The sequence below is a fragment of the Crocuta crocuta genome, unplaced genomic scaffold, assembly GCF_008692635.1.
Source record: "Crocuta crocuta isolate KB4526 unplaced genomic scaffold, BGI_CrCroc_1.0 scaffold531, whole genome shotgun sequence".
Taxonomy (NCBI): Eukaryota; Metazoa; Chordata; class Mammalia; order Carnivora; family Hyaenidae; genus Crocuta; species Crocuta crocuta.
Window position 1 is genome coordinate 2441958 of NW_027531997.1, and position 6084 is coordinate 2448041.

Below are 6084 nucleotides of genomic sequence, written 5' to 3' on the forward strand. Positions count from 1 at the left end.
ACACCTTCACAAAATAAATCACCTTTATATATGTTAGACTCTTTATATACATAAATGGCAGATAAACCTTTACATAAAAGGTAGGTGATTATTTATATTGTAGAATTTAGTGTAAGGCATATGATTAATTACCCTTAAGCAGTTTGATTAAAAGATATCTTTCATTTTCATGTAATTCCAGTTTTTAAAAATTCCACCTATCTCATTAAAATGACTGTCATTTATTCATAATTATTATTCATCCTAATAGTGGAAGGTTATTCAGGTGAATATTATTAAAGATCATATTGCCCTGTTTTATAGTTACCCTAAAGCCTGAGATTTAAAGAAGTACTTAAGAAGTAACTAAACATTTGGCATAAGTTATTAAAAAAGTATCCTACGTTTATCACAGAATTTTGAATTGTCTTTATTTGCTTTAGTAAATATTGATGGTATACATAGCGTGATTCTAAGGTTCTCAGGAACCTGTCTCAGCATCCAGAGTGCTCTAACAGACTGGCTGCCCTTTGCTACATTAATGTATATTAAATTAACTTGGAAATGCCTAGATATATTCTGTTTTTTAATGCATAGTCATTTCTATTTCTGCATTTTAAAACATGAAAAAATTCCTGTGCTCATGGTGTTTAAATAGCTTAGATTTTCCACTGTGTGTGTGTGTGTGTGTGTGTGTGTGTGTGTGTGTGTATGTGTGTGTATTTTAAGCAAGGCTTTGGCTTTTTTAACCAAGGAGAGTCTTTATGCATTGGAAAATCAGAGTTTTTACAAATTATGAGAATTGTGACCTCAGTAGTTTAGGATGGGAAGTTGCTGATTGAATCATTTGAAAGTTACCATAATTTGTAAAAAGAGAAGATGCTTTAAAATGTGATCTTTTAAAAAAATTTTGAAGAAACTGTTGGAAACTATTTTCTTTGATTTTCAAATACATAATATGTATTACTCTGCTACTTTAAGATTAGGGAAAGTGAATAATTTTTACTGTATGCCATTAATATTCATCAATGTTTTACCTAAATAAGTGAGAAATTTATTAGGTATGTACATATGTAAATATATAAATAGAAATAGATTTTTAAGATGGCAAATTGAATTTTCTAGAACTTTGTTTAGATATCTCAGTCACTTCTAATACAAAGAAATAACAAGTAATGCTGTATAATTTATGAAGTAATAATTAATATTATACTATATACGACAGTAATTCTTAAACTTTAATATGCCTGTGGATCACCTAGTGACCTTATTAACTAAATACCAATTGATTCAGCAGTTGATGGTGGGGGGTGGAGCTTTGAGATTCTCCATTTCTAACAAGCTCCCAGGTGATGCAGAGTCTGCTGGTTGAGTGACCAGTTTCAGTAATAAAGCCTTATGGTTGTNTCTGAAATGTGTTCTACTTTATTAAGGACTTTGGGATTTTCTTTTATGGTTTTATTTAATTATTTTTAAGGTTTTATATTAATTCCAGTTAGTTACTATACAGTGTTATATTAGTTTCAGGTGTACAGTATAGTGTTTCCACACTTCCACGCATCACCTGGTACTCATCAGGACAAGTGCCCTCCTTAGTGCACTCCCCATTGCCTATTTAACCCATTCCCCCAACCCTTTCCCCTTCTTTTCATGGTTTTAAAAGATGTTCTTAGGGTACCTGGGTGGCTCAGTGGGTTAAGCCTTCAACTCTTGATCTCGGTTGAGGTCATGATCTCTCAGTTAGTGGGATTGAGCTCTGCGGTGGGCTCTGTGCTGACAGTGCAGAGCCTGCTTGGGATTCTCTCTCTGTCTCTGTCTCTCTCAAAATAAATAAAAAAACTTATGTGCTTCTTTCTCTGATTAANTTATTTTCTTTTAAAATCTATTTTAAGCACACATGACATGTAATTTTAAAATAAATTAGTCACATGAATAATAAGATATGTATTTATAAAACCCAAACAAGTTGATATAATGTTAAAGTAGCAAATATTAATGCATAACACTTTCCTGTTTCGGAATGCTTAGAAAACTACACTTAATTTTCATGGTGTTCATGTTAGTAAATTCTCCTCTTGCTAGGCAGCAACTCTTCTTTTGGATTCAAGTTCAAAGCATACTTACTCATTCAGGCTACCATGATGAATACAAAATTTGGGCCACATACAAAAATATACTTTAAATAAATATGATTTTTTAATATTATTTATTTTTGAGAGAGAAAAAGAGAGAGACAGAGCACAAGTGGGGGAGGGGCAGAGAGAATGGGAGACACAGAATCCAAAGCAGGCTCTAGGCTCTGAGCTGTCAGCACAGAGCCTGACATGGGGCTCGAACTCACGAACTGCAAGATCATGACATGAGCCGAAGTCAGACACTTAACCGATTGAGCCACCCAGGTGCCCCAGTTTATGGTTTTTTAATCAAAATTATCATTTTCAATTACAGATTATATCTCCTCCGAACAAATAAGAAAAGGTACTTATTTCATTCCTTTTTTAATGTTTGTTTATTTTTAGAGAGAGAGAGAGAAAGAGAGAGCACATGAATGGGAGAGGGGCAGAGAGAGGGAGGGAGAAAGACTCCCAGGCAGGCTCCATGTTGTCAGTGCAGAGCCCACAGTGGGGCTTGATCTCACAACTCTNGAGCCTGCTTTGGATTCTGTGCCTCCCTTTCTCTGCCCCTCCCCACTCATGCTCTGTCTCTCAAAAATAAACATTTGAAAAAAATAAAAAAATGTATAAGAACTTATCAAAGTCAATACTCCAAATATAAATAACCCCGTTAAGAAATGGGCAGAGGGTATGCATAGACATTTTCCCAAAGAAAATATCCAGGTGGCTAACAGATACATGAAAAGATGTTCAACATCACTCATCATCAGGGAAATACAAATCAGAACTACAGTGAGGGGCACCTGGGTGGCTCACTTGGCTAAGTGTTGGACTCTTGGTATGGGTTTGTGAGATGAAGCCCCATGTTGGGGTATGAGCTGACAGCACAGAGCATGCTTGGGATTCTCTCTCTCTCTCTCTCTCTCTCTCTCACTCTCTTTCTCTCCTCGCCCCCCATGCTGTCTCTCTCTCTCTCTCTCTCTCTCTCTTTCTGTTGAAATAAAGAAACTAAAAAGAAACTACAGTGAGATATCACCTCACACCTGTCAGAATGGCTAAAATTAACACAGGAAACAACAGATATTGGCAAGGATGCAGATAAATGGGAACACTCTTGCACTGTTAGTGTGAATGCAAACTGGTGCAGCCACTCTGGAAGATAGTATGGAGATTCCTCAAAAAGTTAAAAATAGAACTAACCCACAACCTATTAATTGCACTACTAGGGATTTATCCAAAGGATATAAAAATGCTGACTTGAGGGGGCACATGCACCCCAATGTTTATAGAAGCATTATCAACAATAGCCAAATTATGGAAAGAGCCCAAAAGTTCACTGACTGATGAATGGATAAAGAAGTGGTATATAACATACAATGGAATATTACTCAGCCATCAAAAAGAATGAAATCTTGCCATTTGCAGTGGTGTGGATGGAGCTAGAGTGTATTCTAAGTGAAATAAGTCAGGGAAGGACAAATACCATATGATTTCACTCATATGTGTAATTTAGGAAACAAAATGAACATACGGGAAATTAAAAAAAAAAAGAGAGATGGAAGGAAACCATAAGAGAGACTCCTAACTAGAAAACAAACTGAGGTTTGCTGGAAGGGAAGTGGGTGGGGGGATGGGCTAAATGGGTGATGGGTATTAAGGAGGACACTTGTTGTGATGAACACTGGGTGTTATACCTAAGTGACGAATCACTAAATTCTACTCCTGAAACTGATATTATATTGTTAGCTGAGAAGATTAAATGAAAAGTTGAACCATTAAAAAATGAGTAGAGAACCTAAACAGGTAATTTTCCAAAGACATACTGAAGGCCAACAGACACATGAAAAGATGCTCCACATCACTAATCACCAGGGAAATGCAAATCAAAACCATAATGAGATGCCACTTCTTATCAGTCAGAATGGCTAGAATCAAAAAGAAAAATAAGTGTTGACAAGGATGTGGAGAAAAGGGAACCCTCATGCACTGTTGGGGGGAATGTAAATTGATGTAGCCACTGGAAAACAGCATGCAGGTTCCTCAGAAAATTAAAAATAAAAATATCCTATGATCCAGTAATTCTACTTCTGAGTATTTACCCAAAGAGAACAAAAACGCTAATTTGAAAAGATATATGTATCTCTGTTTATTGCAGCATTATTTACAGTAGTCAAGATATGGAAGCAACTTAAGTGTCCATTGATAGATGAATTGGAGAAAGAAGGTTGTGTGTGTGTGTGTGTGTGTGTGTGTGTGTGTGTGTGTGCGCTCTACTATAATAAAGAATGGGATCTTGTCTTTTGTGACAACATGGATGGACCTTGAGGGTATTGTGCTAAGTGAAATAAGTCAGACATGATTGCACTTCTATGTGAAATCCAAAAAAACCCCCTCAAAAACCAGACTCTTAAGTACAGAGAACAAACTGGTGGTTGCTAGTGGGGAGGTGGAAGTGGGAGGTGAAGTAGATAAAGGGGATTAAGGGTTATAAGCTTCCAATTATAAAATAAATAAGTCACAGAGATGACAAGCACAGCATAGCGAATATAGTACATAATACTCTAATAACATTGTATGGTGACGGATGGAAAGGACAATTCTCATAGTGAGCATGGAGTACTGTACAGAATTGATGAATCAATATGTTACACACCTGAAACTAACATAACATTTTATGTCAGTTCTACTTCAGTAATTAAAACAAAAACTTTTCAAGCATTTACTATGTGCCAGGTATTGGTGCTGTAGACACTAGTGGTCTGGAGATGATGAAGACATGGCCTTTGTGTTCAGAGCTTTACAAAGTAAATCTGTTGCCTGTTTTTGGCTGTTGCATTAAAATAGATATTTAATCTGCGTTTATAATATTAAATTTTGCTGTTGAAATTTATCCTTCTTCATGCTACTATTTTGCAAGTCAAGTTTTTAAAAGTTTATTTATTTTAAGAGACTGAGAGTGGTGCGGGGGTCAGACAGCGAGAATCCCAAGCAGGCTCTGCACTGTCAGTGTGAAGCCCAACATGGGGCTTGAGCGCATGAACTGTGAGATCATGACCTGAGCTAAAGTCGGATGCTTAACCCATGCAGGTGCCCCGCAAGCTAATTTTTAAAGTGTACTTCCCAGCACTACATTTGTCATTGAAAATTCGTTTCTGCTGGTTGGTCCCAACAATCATGTTTCTCTGAAAAATAATCCTATTTAGTTTGAATGATTGTATGTTACATTTGCTTGGAGGAAACATACCCGTTTACAGATTTGTAAAGTATTTTATACATAAAACAATATATTACGTGAAATTACATAATTTTCTGAAATAGCTTATTTCTAAAGCTTTGTAAATATTTCTCAGAATAAAGTTTTAGAATGTTTTATGTTTAAATGTAATGCTTTTCTGTTTATGGTTTGATTTTTTTAAACATAGTTTTTGTCCTATGGAAATATTAAAAGTATTTTTTTAACATACAATATAGAACAAGGAGAAATTTCATTATTTTCTGTACTTGTTTCTAGGTACTTTTTATATTATATGAAAATCATATTGGTAAGATTTATGTCAATAGGGATCTGATTCTTTAATTGCTCTTTCATTCATTTGACCTGTCTGATATTTCCAAATTGTTTTCTCTATCAGGAACACAATTGATGTTGATAAATACAAATAGAAATGTTTTTCTTTCTCCTACATCTTTTCGTAAACCAAGGTGTCTTTTTACGTTGCTTCTGTACTTTTCAGCCGGTTAATCTACAGTAGTGAAGGTAACAACACAGGCAATCTTGTTTTGCTTTGTGGCTTAGACCTAAGTGTTTTCAGCCAGACCTAATATAATAAGGTTTTGTTGATAAAGGGATGAGGTAGAACTACTTAAAACTAAGATCTAATATTTATTGAGTTCTTACTATGTGCATAGCATTGTACTGTATCTTTTCAAGTATTATCTGATGTAATCCTCAGAATAACCCTATGAGATGGGTACAATAATTATTTCACTT